Here is a 16282-nt window from a genome sequence, read left to right as displayed (position 1 = left end):
GGAAGACAGAGGTTTTCTGGTGTCTCCTGAGTTTTCATTTCATTGTGCATATCAGCAGAAGCGCTCACTGGATTATATGTAATGTGAATGTACAAAAGTATATATTATATAACATGTGCTCAGATAGTAGCTTAATACTTATATTAAATATATATAATACTTAATACAGTGTCAACCAACATAGAAATCAGCAGAGTAATAGTGTTCTGTTGCCAAGATGCCTATTGAAATTTATAAGGAAATCCAGGAAACATGTGAGTGAGAATAGGTCTGTAGAGAGTATTTTGACCTGGAAGGATCAAGAGATGCTTTCAGGTTTCCAATGAGGTAAAAACTTGATGTAATGACACTAAGATATTGACCTCTTTTAGCATTCTCAAGTAAAAGTGGAAAGCAGATGCCCATAATAATTTACACATCTTAATAAAGAGACTCATGTTGGTTTCTAATGTATTCACAAATTATAATAAGGATGAATTTATATACTTAAAAAAGTAAAATCTAGACCTTTACACAGACTTTTCATTTTGTCAGTATAAAGGTATTTTTGTTGAGAAAAACAAAACTCTTTAACAGTTTACTAGCTAGACCTGTAATTTTTAAATATTTAGATTTTGAAATGTGGGCCTCTGTTTGTATTCTTGTAAAACAGAACTTACAAATTACGGGGGCAGGCACGTTTTTCTCGTGCCATTTTTCAATCGAAAGCTACTCAGAGGAAGGAAAAATGTATGTGTTTTACACATGTATTTAAACTGAACTAAAGAGCCTCTTGAGGAAAGTGAAAGAGGAGAGTGAAAAAGTTGGCTTACAACTCGACATTCAGAAAACTAAGATCATGGCATCTGGTCCCATCACTTCATGGCAAATAGATGGGAAAACAGCAGAAACAGTGACATACTTTTTCTGGGGGGCTTAAAAATCACTGCAGATGGTGATTGCAGTCATGAAATTAAAAGACTCTTGCTCCTTGAAAGAAAATTTATGACCAACCTAGACAGCATATTAAAAAATAGAGATATTACTTTGCCAACAAAGGTCCATCAAGTCAAGGCTATTGCTTTTCCAGTAGTCATGTATGGATGTGAGAGCTGGACTATAAAGAAACTGAGCACCAAAGAATTGATATTTTTGAATTGTGGTGTTGGAGAAGACTCTTGAGAGTCCCTTGGACTGCAAGGAGATCCAACCAGTCCATCCTAAAGGATACCTAAAAGGTGTTCTTTGGAAGGACAGATGTTGAAGCTGAAACTTCAATACTTTGGCCACCTGATGTGAAGAACTGACTCATTTGAAAAGACCCTGATGCTGGGAAAGATTGAACATGAGAGCAGAAGGGGATGACACATGATGAGATATGGCATAACTGACTCAATGGATATGAGTTTGAGTAAACTCCGGAAATTGGTGATGGACAGGGAGGTCTGGCATACTGCAGGGCGAGTCCATGGGGTCTCAAAGAGTCAGACAAGACTGAATGAGTGAATTGAACTGAACTGAAGAATATTTTTGACCCACCACCATTACTAGAACACAACTCAGGAACACAAAGTCAGTAACAGATATAATAATAAAGACAGCAGAAATCAGTATTTGATCTTTACTTTCATTTAACTATTTTTAGAATTTGTTCACATTCATTGGCATTCACCTATGAATGCAGAAGGAATATTTTAAATTTAAATATATATTTCTTCAAAAGAGAATTTATATAAATGAAACCTTATATTGGCAAGTGAGCCTATTCAACATAGACTTCTAAAATGAGATACTAATGCTTCTGCTAAATCGCTTCAGTCGTGTCCGGCTCTGTGTGACCCCATAGATGGCAGCCCATCAGGCTGCCCTGTCCCTGGGATTCTCCAGGCAAGAACATACTAATGCTATGTAAAAATAATTTTACATCTACAAATAGTGTTTAGAGATGCAGTTGTTATAACTGTGTAGTACTTTTACAGTAATTATGGTGCTGGTAACTTATTAGGAAGCTGAAGGCACACTAAAAAACTTTATAATGCTGTGAAAAAGCGAGTGATAGATCCCCTTGATATATGATTAAATGTCTATAAAAATAAAGTATAAAACTTCTACTTCTTTAAAATCAGAACAGACCCTTTTGCCAGAATAGTGATGCTTTTCTAAGCCACATGTAGACATAGTATCTGCCCCACATACTGGTTCACGTTTTGTAAGACACTGAAAATTGCTGATGGGAAGGATTTCAGTACACCAGCACCCATGTCCACCAGAGAACAATTCAAAAGTAGTAGTGATCAAGCAATATTAGATATTCTACAATTTTGCTCATAGAAATACTTACTAAACTCATAACTTGAGAAAAATTAAATCAATTTGTATAATTCAGCTATTAATAGATATAATGATATTTGGTTGCTTCTAATTATCACTTACTTGAAAAGTAGTAATTTGGCTCAGAATTAAATAACATGATGAATCTCAAATATTAGTTCAAGTATTTGCCTAATCACAGATTCCTTTGTGGAACACAAACATTACTGTAGGATTTGGGCCATAAAAGGATGGAATTTTTTTTAATGGCTACTTCATAAATAATGCTTTTTTCTTTCAAGTGTTTTGGTCAGACTGGAAGCTGGATTGTTTTGCTATGTGGTACCTTCATAATAGCATAAGGTCATGAAAACACAGTATGCCTGGCACACTAAACAGTAACTTTCTGTTTGTGCATTTAGAGAGAGATCTCTACAGTCACTCCTTGTGAAAAATAGTTTGGAAGATATTAATAAATAATGGATACTTGCTTTGGAACAAATGACTTTCCAGCAATACATTTATATGAAACTCTATAAAATGAAAGTGGCCAATTTCTAATTACATCCACATAGCAATTGGAAAGAACTATAAGTAAAGCCACATAGAGGTACATACTTCTTAATGAAATAGTGAAAAGCAACGTGAAGTCCAATGTAAACATCCCATACTTGTGGAGAATATGATTCAATTTAACTTTTAATACCTTGAAGGTGTTTGTTCTCTTCTCCACCAGTTTCGTAAAGGCTGCAAAAAGATGAGTGCTGTGCTCGAATAACGGCTTCACTGGTGGCTCGATGGTAAAGAATCTGCCTGTCAGTGCAGGAGACATTAGAGACTCGGGTTCATTCCCTGGCTCTGGAAGATCCCCTGGAGGAGGGCATGGCTACCCACTCCAGTATTCTTGCCTGGGAAATCCCGTGGACAGAGGAGCCTGGAGGGCTGTAGTCTCTAGAGTTACAAGAATCGGACATGACTTAGTGACTAAACAACAAACGCTCATGTAAGTGTGCACACAGCTCATTTTGTCTTCCCTAAGTTCATTCTTACATTTCTGTAAGTGGCTCGTAGTGTCTTTATTCTTGGTATATTTTAATTAAGGGAATAACAGATGGTTAGTTTTATGTGCGCCATTGTTGCTGGTTATAGCACTGCATTGCACTTCATCTTAAAAAAAAAAAAAAGAATATACTTGGATCCTTGGATGTAAGTGAACAAATATTTAAACACAGAACAAAAGAAACCTTGATTTGAATTCATTTTTTTGATGTAACAGAAATAAAGCAGACAAGTATTACATAGAAGTGATAGTTCTGGCGACCCTCAAGATTCTGCCTGAAGAGAGGCTGTGGGTCTGGCAGGAGGGATGTAGCTGCACAGTGAAAGGCTCGGTTAGATTAACTGTCCTGCCACAGACAACCTGCCAGACCCAGGAATACAGTGAAACCAGGACAGGATGCTGACTGTGAAGCCACAGTCAACCCTGTGAGACTTTCCATGAGAGGAAAATATTGGCAAGAATGACAGAAACTGTTCAAAAATAACTAGTGATAACAGAAAAAGAAAACCCAGTGAGCTGAAAAAATTGTAGTATGGTTGAATGGTAGGTAGTATTTGCATGGGGTGTGGCGCACATATGTGTGTTTGGGGCTGTGTCTATGTTTACGGGCATGCTGTGTGAGTTAGCCTGTCAGATGTATGTCTTCTGTGAATTTTCTACTCTACTATTATACATATATTGGGAATATGTGGCCATTCTGCTTTTGGTCTTTTGGTAATACCAAATTAGCCTTAATGTTTAAGCACATATCTTTGAAGTTATTCTTTATGACTGTATGCTACCTGGAAATGAATTTCTTTCAGAAAGTATTTAGAAAGAAGATAAAAATTTTATTTCATAATGTCTGATATTTTCTCTATTATAGCCAATAAGATCATGCATGCTCTCTTCAAATATATAGGATACTTTTTTCCCTTCAGCTGGTTCCATTTCAAGAGGAAAAATACACTAAAACTACTGTGTCTAGGATTTTCTTTTTTAGATCTGGCATTTTCCTAGAAGAGAAATAAGTCTTATTTAACTAAACTTCGTGCAATTAAAATATTTTCACAGAGAGACCTGAACCAATGCACTTCCAGAGTCAAACTAAAAGGGAAAGAGAAATGGAACTTTGTGTGGTTATGTAATTTGAAAGATGGAAATTAGATCAGAGTAGCCTAATAAAAAAAGGTTGGAAAGGCATTCTGGGAAGAACTGGAGACAGACCATGTGTCTGGGCACTGTGTAGAAATTGAGCTAAGATAAGGAAATGTCTGGGGATGGCAGAGGCAAAAGGGATACACAGAAAGTAAAATGATTCATACAATTTTTAAGTTGATACATATATTTTTCCCCAATTTCCTCTGTGAAATGAGTAACACCTACACTTCACTCTGATGATTTTAGAGTGAACTCACTGGGGAAAACTTAAATTGGTCCTAAATTTGAAATATGAGTTTGTAGAGGATGAAAGGCAGAAGGACAAGCAAATAGCAAATATCTAGAATACATATGTTCTGCAATGTTTTTTTCCAGTTTTATTGAGGTATAATTGACTTAAAATAGTAAGTTTAAGGTGTACAATGAGATTATTTCATATATATAAGCATGTGTGAATTTACTTTGTGTGTGCGTGTGTGTGTGTGTGTGTGTGTATGTATATATATCAGAATGTTACCACAATAAGGTTAGTTAGCATATCCTTCAGCTTGTAAGATTTTGTGGTTGCAATTGTTATGGTGAGAAAATTTAAGTTTTACTCTCATAGCAACTGTCAAACATATTACCAGAAAACTACTAGAGCTCATCAATGAATTTGGTAAACTTGCAGGATACAAAATTAATACACAGAAATCTCTTGGATTCCTATACACTGAAAGGTCAGATCAAAAAATTAAGGAAACAGTCCCATTTACCACCACATCAAAAATAATAAAATACCTAGGAAACTAAGGCAAAAGACTTGTACTCAGAAAACTCCTGTGGTGTGTTACGTGTATGTGTGTGTGCACTCAGGTACGCACCACTCTTTGCAACCCCATGGCCTGTAGCCTGCCAGGCTCCTCTGTCCATGGAATTTCCCAGGCAAGAATACCAGAGCAGGTTGCATTTCCTATGCCAGTGGTTCTTCCTGACCCAGGGACCAAACCCACATCTCCTGTGTCTCCTGCACTGGCAGGCTGATTCTTCACCACTGAGCCATCTGGGAAGCCCACTCAGAAAACCATGATATTAATGAAAGAAATCAAAGATGACACAAACTGATGGAGAGATATACCATATTCTTGGATTGGAAGACTCAATAACATGAAAATGATTATACCAACCAATGCAATCTACAGATTCAATACAATTCCTATCAAATTACTAAGGACATTTTTCACAGAAATAGAATAAAAATTTTACAATTTGTAAGGAAATAAAAAAGGCTTCAAATAGCCAAACCAACCAGGTTCAATATCAGATCAGAGGAGATTAGAAATAGATATAGAATGAAATCATTTGTAGCATGGAGACTGGATAAATAACTTTTGGTATAGTCATATGATACAATATATTTATACTATGGAAATAATAAAGCATAAATAAATAAATCATACCCACTCATAAAAGTGGGTGAATCTTAGGAAAAGAATGATGAGAGAAAAAGCAAGTTAGACGATACAATACAATTCCATTTTTGTGAACTTCAATACCACACAAACCGAATAATATTCTGTTTAGAGATATAACAATATATGGCAAATATTTTTAAAAGTATTAGTTAAGACATTTAGTGTGACTGGAATCAAGATTGCCAGGAAAAATATCAATAACCTCAGATATGCAGATGACACCACCCTTATGGCAGAAAGTGAAGAAGAACTAAACAGCCTCTTGATGAAAGGGAAAGAGGAGAGTGAAAAAGTTGGCTTAAAGCTCAACATTTAGAAAACGAAGATCATGGCATCTGGTCCCATCACTTCATGGCAAATAGATGGGAAACAGTAGAAACAGTGTCAGACTTTATTTTGGGGGGCTCCAAAATCACTGCAGATGGTGACTGCAGCCATGAAATTAAAAGACGCTTACTCCTTAGAAGGAAAGTTATGACCAACCTAGGCAGCATATTCAAAAGCAGAGACATTACTTTGCCAACAAAGGTCCGTCTAGTCAAGGCTATGGTTTTTCCAGTAGTCAAGTATGGATGTGAGAGTTGGACTATAAAGAAAGCTAAGTGCCGAAGAATTGATGCTTTTGAACTGTGGTGTTGGAGAAGACTCTTGAGAGTCCCTTGGACTGCAAGGAGATCCAACCAGTCCGTCCTAAAGGAGATCAGTCCTGGGTGTTCATTGGAAGGACTGATGTTGAAGCTGAAACTCCAAAACTTTGGCCACCTGATGCAAAGAGCTGACTCATTTGAAAAGCCCCTGATTCTGGGAAAGATTGAAGGCGGGAAGAGAAGGGGACGACAGAGGATGAGATGGTTGGGTGGCATCACCGATTCGATGGGCGTGAGTTTGGGTGAACCCCAGGAGTCTGTGATGGACAAGGAGGCCTGGCCTGCTGCAGTTCATGGGGTCACAAAGAATTGGACACGACTGAGCGACTGAACTGAACTGACTGACTGTAACTGGATCAATACCCTGGCTCTATAACTCGAGGCATTTCTTCTGCATTTTAAATTGTTGCAGTCTAAAATGTTTACTGTAGTAAACAAACATTGTTGATGTCTTTCCTCAGAAAGCTCAAAGGAAAAAAAAATTAAGATGGAGAAACCAAACAAAATCCAGGTAAGAAAAGAAAAAAGAGTGAGGAATAGATATCCCAGTCAAAACAGCAAGGGACTGGGAACTAGAAAACAGAGCTCAGAGAGGTTAACCTTTGCTGCCTTCAGTTTCCTTACCTACAAAAAGAGAAGTTCATCTAGATGACCCCAAGTCCCTCCAGAAAAATAAATGGATGATTTATTCTGTGATAGCATGGCTCTATTATGCAATATGATTCTACTAAAAAGGTGCAAAATCATTCATGGAGAGCTTTCCTTGAGTTCAAGATACCAAAGTAAGTATTAAAACAATGTGACAAGTACACTATACAATTGTATATGTATATTGTATGAATTTCAAATTTAGCTTGATAGTTCTGTATTTTTCAGGGATTTAATCTTGATCAGGAACAACAGGAAACATTAATATTTGCCCCAACCTCTTGGGAAGTTATTATTTTGTGATAGAGAGCAACAGGAGGAATGCAATGATTTACCCAGCACTGCTCATCATCACGTGTTGTTTCTGAGACTAGAATTCAGGAATATTTTTCCCCTTGGCTGTATGAAAATGACTGCATTTTTCTTAAAACATACAGGGTTTTTAATACTGTAAAGATTAGCCTATTTAAGGTACCAACTATTTCAAAAAGAACAGTCATTCTCAAAAGCAACAGAGTAACTGGAAGATTTTTATGTGTAAAAAAAATATAAATCAATCAAAATGAATACCATTAATAAAATGATAATAGAAAGAATTACTAGTATAGTCATCACAATTATAAAGGATTATGGAGTAAAAAGGCTATATTTGGGAAGTATTATTTAATATAAGCTATATTTGGGAAGTATTATTCAATAAAAAAATATTTTTATTCTTTCTTTTCAACTCTAAAGCAGAAAAATATTTGTTGACTGACAGTGTGTTTTGTTTTTATATTTTATGTACACTTACTGTGCTAAAAGGAAGATTCCCTGGAGTAAGAAATGGCAATTTGCTCCAGTATTCTTGCCTGAAAAATTCCATTGACAGAGGAGCCTGGAGGGCTACAGTCCATGGGGTTGCAAAGAGTTGAACATGACTGAGCACACTCTGTAGTAAAGTCCTCTTTTGTTACAGTGTCTTGCTAATAAAATTAAAATTTTAAATTGCTTTTAAATTAAATATTAATTGCTTATAATTGCAAAAACTCTTAAAACTGTAAAGCAAAACTTAATTGCTAATAAAGTAAAAATCACAAGTGTGATTTAAAATAGCTAATATTTCAGATAGCTTATTTGTATCAGACATTTAGATACATTATTGTGCTTAATGGGCTTCCCTTGTAGCTCAGTCAGTAAAGAATTTGCCTGAAATGCAGGAGACCTGAGTTCAGTTCCTGGATGGGGAAGATCCCCTGGAGAAGGAAATAGCAACCCACTCCAGTGTTTCTGCCTGGAGAATCCCCATGGACAGAGGAGCCTGGCAGGCTACAGTCCGTAGGGTCGCAAGAGTCAGACATGACTTAGTGACTAAACCACCACATTGTGATTAATGCAAATAGTCTCCCTTTGAACAAACTTTAGCTCAATTCCTCTGACTCCTTGTCAACTAGGGCTAAACATTGATCTATAAAGACTTGACAACCAACAAAGTTTCTATCAGCTCATGGACACATCCCTAGGATGACCTAGTTTCACTAATAATGTGTGCCTGCAAAAACTACAAAAAAAAAACCAAAAAAACTACCAACAAAATTTACTGTTTGTTCCAGTCAATATCTGAAGCTAGAGCCCCTGTCTCCCAGTCTCCATGGGAAGATAGATGCATACCTTCTGTAAGCTATGTTAGCAAAACCATATTGGTTTCATATAGACCAATTTTTGCTCCCTGAGTTTTTCAATTTTTCACTTCCCTGACTCTACTGAACCCTGCCCACCTCCCTCCTACAGCCTCCTTCTCCATTTAAAATGCTGGGTCACCTCTGCACAAATCAAAGTTGACTTCAATTCACACTAGACTCTTTGTCCTATTTCCCTATTGCTGATTAAAATTTGTCCTTACTACTTTAACTTGTATCTAACATTGTTTATTTTTGACCCTAATAATTTCTTACTTGTTGATGAAGAAATTAAGCCAGATAAGTAACTTGCTTGGCAAGACAGCAAAATTAGGATGTGATAATGCCATAATTTCAGTCTAGGCCTGTGTGATAATCACTGTTTGCTAACTACCTTGCTTCTCATTTGGACAAATATGTGCAACTTTTCTTAAAAACTGAGAATATATCTTATCTTAAAGGTTAATCAATGATATAACACTTTAAAATATGAGATATCAGCTTCTGAAAGTACATTTGCCATTAGAATTCACAACTGAGAAGCCAACTGTTAAAAATTGCATTGAAATAATTCATAAAGGAAATTTTAAAAGACTAAAAATGGATCTATATAAAATATTTAAAAGACAGTATGTTAAATAAAAAGAATATTGACATGTTTTATTTCTGAATTAATGGAATTGGCAACTAAAGGAAATGTTTCTTTATAGAATTTCAGTTGGATGTTTATAAATTCCTTCAGCAAAAGCTACAAACAGAAACAATATAGACTTGGGAATCAAGGAGACTAAAGTTCTAATCATAGTCCTGCATTTATTAATTATGTAACTTGAGCAAATTATTTAATTCTCTGAGTCTCAGTTTCTTCAGATACATAGTAAACACATCATTGTGATAGACAAAATTCTAAGATATTCCCCAAGATTTCTGGTCCTTTTTGTACATGCCCTATATGATAGTTTTGTTGTTGAATGTGTGAGTGATCTATAATTCATTTCCATGATTAGGTTCCATTAGATGTTAAAATGATATTATATAGATGTAATTAAGTAAGGAATGATGCTAAAGCTGAAACTCCAGTACTTTGGCCGCCTGATGTGAAGAGTTGACTCACTGGAAAAGACTCTGATGCTGGGAGGGATTGGGGGTAGAAGGAAAAGAGGATGATAGAGGATGAGATGGCTGGGTGGCATCACTGACTCAATGGACGTGAGTTTGAGTGAACTCTGGGAGATGGTGATGGACAGGGAGGCCTGGCGTGCTGCGATTCATGGAATCGCAAAGAGCTGGACATGACTGAGCTACTGAACTGAACTGACTGAAGTTCCCCAATGAGTTGATTTTGACTTAATCAAAGGGAATATTATGCTAAGTCAGCACAGTTGTTCTTAAAAGAGGGTATAGATGTCATAAAGATGTAGTTCTGTTGGCTTTTTAAAAATAGTAAATTGTTATGTTGTGCAAGAATAATAAGTAGGTGACCTCTTGGAGTTGATTTGCAATCTCCAACTGTCAGCCAGGAAGAAACCTCAGCCCTACAACCACAAGGAACTAAATTCTGCCAGTATCTGAATAAGCTTGTAAGAGGACCTCTAGCTTCCAAAGAGACCATTTCACTGGCTCCAACTTGATGTTATTCTAGTGATACACTAAGCACCAGTCCCAGCTAACTCATACCCATTCTCCTTTGGATTGTCGAATCACTCTTTTGGTAGAAAAGGAATCCCAGATTATAAAGTCTAAGTTACTTTAAAATGTCTCAGCTCTTTCTCTTATAACAAAGGAAAGGTGGTCATAAGATACCACATTATAAGGTACCATATTTTTTTTATTTCATTTACTTGTTTATTTCTGGTTGCGCTAGGTCTTCATTGCTGTGTGGGCTTTCCTCTAGTTGCCAAGAGCGCGGGCTACTCTCTAGTTGTGGTGTGCAGGCTTCTCATCGCAGTGGCTTCTCCTGGTGCTGAGCACAGGCTGTAGGGCTCACAGGCTGCAGGTAGTTGTGGCACAGGGGCTCAGTAGTTGCAGCTCCTGGGCTCTGGAGCACAGAATCAACAGCTGTGGCATATTGGCTTACTCGCTCCACAGCATGTGGGGTCTTCCCAGATCATGGATGAAAGTTAACGTCTTCTGCATTGGCAGGCAGATTCTTTACTGCTGAGCCCCCAGGGAAGCCCACAACCATCAGATTTTTAATGACACACCAACCTTTCTTCTATTCATAAGATAAACCTTTAAAAAAAAGCATTCCAAAAAGACTTCTTTCTAGCTACCATTGGGTTCCATGACTGTTACCAAAGGAGCATGGGATGCCTATTGTTGGCACAGACCAATACAACTCATTCCATGGTGATGGATACACTGACATCCAAGCACTAGTGTTTCAATTCATGTTAGAAGTCTCTCAACATGGAAAACCAGAGAAATGGCTATTTAATGACTACCTTTCTAGGGGTCTTTTCTCAGGGTTGTGCAAGCTAAGGCTGCTTTTGGTGACCATTTGTCTTACCCTAGAGCTTGGGATAAATTCTGAATGTCCTGTGGTATGGATTAAGGAATGACTTAACTGAGAAATATCAATAGCCTCAGATGTGCAGATGACACCACCCTTATGGCAGAAAGTGAAGAGAAACTAAAAAGCCTCTTGATGAAAGGGAAAGAGGAGAGTGAAAAAGTTGGCTTAAAGCTCAACATTCAGAAAAAGAAGATTATGGCATCTGGTCCCATCACTTCATGGCAGATAGATGGGGAAACAGTGGAAACAGTGTCAGACTTTATTTTTCTGGGCTCCAAAATCACTGCAGATGGTGACTGCAGCCATGAAATTAAAAGACACTTACTCCTTGGAAGGAAAGTTATGACCAACCTAGATAGCATGTTGAAAAGCAGAGACATTACTTTGCCGGCTAAAGTCCGTCTAGTCAAGGCTATGGTTTTTCCAGTGGTCATGTATGGATGTGAGAGTTGGACTGTGAAGAAAGCTGAGTGCCGAAGAGTTGATGCTTTTGAACTGTGGTGTTGGAGAAGACTCTTGAGAGTCCCTTGGACTGCAAGGAGATCCAACCAGTCCATCCTAAAGGAGATCAGTCCTGGGTGTTCATTGGAAGGACTGATGTTGAAGCTGAAACTCCAATATTTTGGCCACCTCATGCAAAGAGTTGACTCATTGGAAAAGACCCTGATGCTGGGAGGGATTGGGGGCAGGAGGAGAAGGGGACGACAGAGGATGAGATGGCTGGATGGCATCACTGACTCGATGGACGTGAGTTTGAGTGAACTCCGGTAGTTGGTGATGGACAGGAAGGCCTGGCATGCTGCGATTCATGGGGTCACAAAGAGTCGGACACGACTGAGCGACTGAAATGAACTGAACTGAACTAATTGAGAAAAGGGGAAATGTATAAAGCTATGTGCTTATAAGAAGGAAATTACCCTCCATCTTCCAATCATTCCCAAAGAACAATGCTGAGGCCTGGAAGATTTGCTGGAACAAAGTACAGGTTTCTGTTTCAGTGAAGGAACCTCATTCCTCCAATACTTTTCTTATCAGTTAAAGGATACAGAAACTCCATGGACAGTGAGATTTTGGTGCTTGGTTTTTATAGGACCTTTATGGAAATGATAGCTGCCCAGCACCTCACAGAGCTCTATAAAAAGTTGCAATCTTTCTGCATAAAAGAGAAGGTCACCATTACCATAGAAACTTTTTGGATACAGCACTTCCACTAGAAAGAGTTGAATGGATTTGTTCCAGCTGGCTTATTTCCCAGGCAATCCAGAATAAAATGCAATCATTTTCTGAAAATTCTTCCCCAAGGTTTCATCAAGTATAATTTTCTATCTACCAGCCTGTCCGCATGTTGACTAGGAATAGAGCTCTATTATTTGTCATTCCTTCATTCTAACCTCCTATTCCCTGTTTGACTTTGGCATCCAAACTGAAGTTATCATTCTCCATGGGGGTGTGTCAAAACTGTCTTTTCTTTAAACATTTTGTTCTGGTATGACTAATAACTCTGTGAGGACAGAAGAGTTGTATTGTCATCACCACTGACCTCTCTAAGAACAGGGGAAGATGAGTGGAAAGCCACCCAATGCAAAGCCAATTTCTACTCAGGTCCATTCAGATACAACCTATCATTTTCTTGGCTACCCTGGTGGCTCAGCCGTAAAGAATCCACATGCCAATCCGCATGGAAAATCCCACGGACAGAGGAGCCTGGCAGGCTACAGTCCAAGGGGTTGCAAAAGAGTCAGACACGACTTAGTGACTAAATAACAATAGCAAATCATTTTCTCTTTTAGGTGAAAGTAATGAAGAAATTTATTGTCTCTTTTTATCCCTTACTCATAGATTTCCAAGTATCTGGGAAGACAGTTTTATTTGCTCCCTCAATGGGCCCTTCTTTCAATATACCAACTGAGAAATCTTTAATTTGATCTGTCTCAAAGTTTCACCTGTTGGTGATCACTAAAGCCAGTGATGCAGGGAATGATTTTCTGAAGTCACAATTAGCTCTGATAGTTTCAAACGCTGATGACAGTGCTTTCTGTGTAGGTACGGATCACTCCTACCCTCCTCAAGTGTTGTGAGTGCAGATGGCAATGATCCCAGTTCCTGAGATGCAGATGGCCACACTGCAGCCACACACGTCAAGGCTCAGGTGTTGATTTCTACACAAAAGCCAACAACTTTATTTGCAACTGCATTTCCTCGCACAAATTCTTAAAAATTCACAGACACCGTAAACTCTAAGTCTTTTTAGTTCTTGGTCCCCCCCCCCCTACAATTTCACAACATTATGATTTTGTCATGTTGGGCAGGAAGCTATTACTTGACTCTAACTTAATATTTTCTCCATATCAATGATCTGTCTTTTTCAGTTAGCTTCCCTTAAAATTAATTCTTTATTAGAAGTCTCCTCATTCCCCCACATAAATTGATAAATACCTGCCCTAAATCACTAGTTTTCCAGGTATGCCTGAATGCTGGGATGAAAGCAGCATTGGCTGAAGTTAGTGATCCCCCTTCTTCCCACTCGCAAGATTAGAATCTTCAATATCCCTTTCCAATATGTACTATTTTCCACCTGTTTCCCTACATTGATTGTTAGTAAATTTTCTGAAGAATAAATATGACCAAGTGACTATTTTTAAGACTATCAATCAAAGAAGAATACTCTCCCATATGTATTTCTGCATTGCTGAAAAGTTTAAGAGTATACCATATTTCTGTCCTTTCAAAAAATATAAAACAATAAATGACAAATGATAGAATACTTTGTAATAGGAAAGAAATGCAGCTTCAGGATATAGGCAGACTGATGACAGATGCTGAGTGAAAAGAGGAAGCTGAACTTTGGTACTGAATATGTAGTTTCCTATGATTCTGAGTGGAAATCTACAACTGATCAACAGAGATGAGCCTACACCTTCCCCCCTCCTCCATCTCCTTCCCCACCCCCACAACTTCCTCATATTCTTTTCAGATCAAAATCTCTATATTCTTCATCTAGAAGGACTATTTCCTTCTTTCCTCTTCAAACAAAAGGCCTGCAACTGTGCGAATCCTGTAACCATATTTATGATGAAGAGAATGTAGTGCTCTAACCTCCCATGAGACTGTCCTTTAGTAGCGCCTTCTGGAACACATATATTCAGGGAACAGCGAGATTTACCAAAAAATAAAAATAAAAACACAGAATGGCAAACTGACCTGAGTTTTCTGCCCTTCCATGAAATTGTTTCTCCTAGGCAACTGGAAAAACATTAAGAAAATGAGGACAGAGACTACCAATCACATGTAAACTGGAGGAAAAGCACGTGGTAGAGCTAAAAGCAATCTGAGCCGTTGAAGTCCATGGCATTAATGTCCCTTAATTCTTTACCCTTCCCTTATCCATATCCTTCACATGACTTGGCAATACTCTCTCCCATGAAGGACACAGAAGATATATCACCAGCCCTGGCTATTGGGCTTGGCACATGATCTGCTTGGGTTGATGGAATATTAATAGAAAATACATTTCTGCTGTTGTACCCACTCTCTTTCACATCTGCCAGAGCAGAGGAACCAGGTGGGGCTAGCTAAGGAGAAGATTAGGGCATGCATGGAACTGAGCCATCCATGGATATATAAGCCTAGAACAGGAGACCCTCAGGTGACGAATAGATTGTGAACTAGGTAAGTGCGTATTGCTGTGGAATACTGAGCTAATGGGGTTGATTTGGGCATTATATTAGTTGATACCATGTCCAAAAACTTCAACTCCTTCCATTAATAAAGGAGAAAACTGGAATCCAAAAGTGGAAGCAGATGAAGAGTAGTGTCAGGGCTGGAAAATAGGCCCTGAAACAGAACCTTGAAGATCTGAGTATTTACTCCAGGCTCGAGTAATTGGATAGGCAATTAGTTTCTCTGAATCTCAATGTTCTGTTTGAAACTGAAGGTAAAATGTATCTGAAATAAAAACTAGAAATTGTCTGTTTTAAATAAGGTATTTGATATGAAAGAAGCTCAAAGTTAGTGCTTATGCCAAGTACACGATGAAAACTGTTTACATGATGCCACTTTATCTCATTTAATCTTAGATACCTGCCTATTAATAAGATAGGTGTGCACTCATTTGTTTAAAAAAAAAAAACAAAAACAAAAAAACAGGTGATTACTGTGTACTTACAGAGCCAGGCTCTATGGACATTTAATGAATAAACAAATTCTGGCTAAGGGAACTTTAGTAGCCTACCCAAGTAACTTAACCTCAAAGAACTTGGCATGTTTTTATTAATCAGTAGGGAGCCTGCTGATTGTAGCTCAGGAAAACTGTTAACTATTATAAAATAACTTTCTGCTACTGGTCACCCAGAAACATGCTACAAAGTTATTCAAATTAGAGTGTCTGCCTAGAGCTTTGATGTGAAAATTTTTATTAGAAACACCTTTGTTTTTACTATCCAAGATGCCACCTGCCATTAATAGTTACTCTTCTCTCTAATGACAACAACATTCCATCTGCTCTGGAAGATGACTACCCTTCTCTCGGGGCACTACCAAGGGTATAAGCTGCCTTTCAAATGTGCCACATGACCTGTATTTTGATTCAAATTACACCCAACATACCTTTAAAACTCAGTAATATGCAGCTTTAGGTTCAACTTCTCAGCATAAGAAGGACTGACTCCTTTTTAAGGTATCGCATAACACTTCTCAAAATTGAACACATCAATATAAGCCTGTGCAAATCTGGGGAAACACTCATAAGAGAAAAACACATTTATTTGCACCAACAAATATTATTTGGGAAAACATGAGGTCAGTGCCCTAAATTACTAGGAAAGCTTATCAGCAACAGAGAATCTTGCTCTGAGTGAGACTTATACCATGAA

General features: G+C 37.8%; 1 long non-coding RNA gene across 1 annotated transcript; it reads right to left on the bottom strand.

Moving 5' to 3' along the window:
* Positions 1-311: 311 nt before the first annotated feature.
* LOC120864677 lies at positions 312-8283 on the bottom strand. The gene is made up of 3 exons (XR_005721207.1): positions 8268-8283; positions 3069-3070; positions 312-375 (listed from the first exon to the last, which is right to left on the bottom strand). It is a non-coding gene; the product is annotated as an uncharacterized LOC120864677 (long non-coding RNA).
* Positions 8284-16282: the final 7999 nt, after the last annotated feature.

This window comes from Oryx dammah, unplaced genomic scaffold (assembly GCF_014754425.2).
Source record: "Oryx dammah isolate SB20612 unplaced genomic scaffold, SCBI_Odam_1.1 HiC_scaffold_5, whole genome shotgun sequence".
NCBI lineage: Eukaryota > Metazoa > Chordata > Mammalia > Artiodactyla > Bovidae > Oryx > Oryx dammah.
The sequence above is the reverse complement of the archived record's forward strand: the minus strand, read 5'-3'. Positions and strand labels throughout refer to the sequence as shown.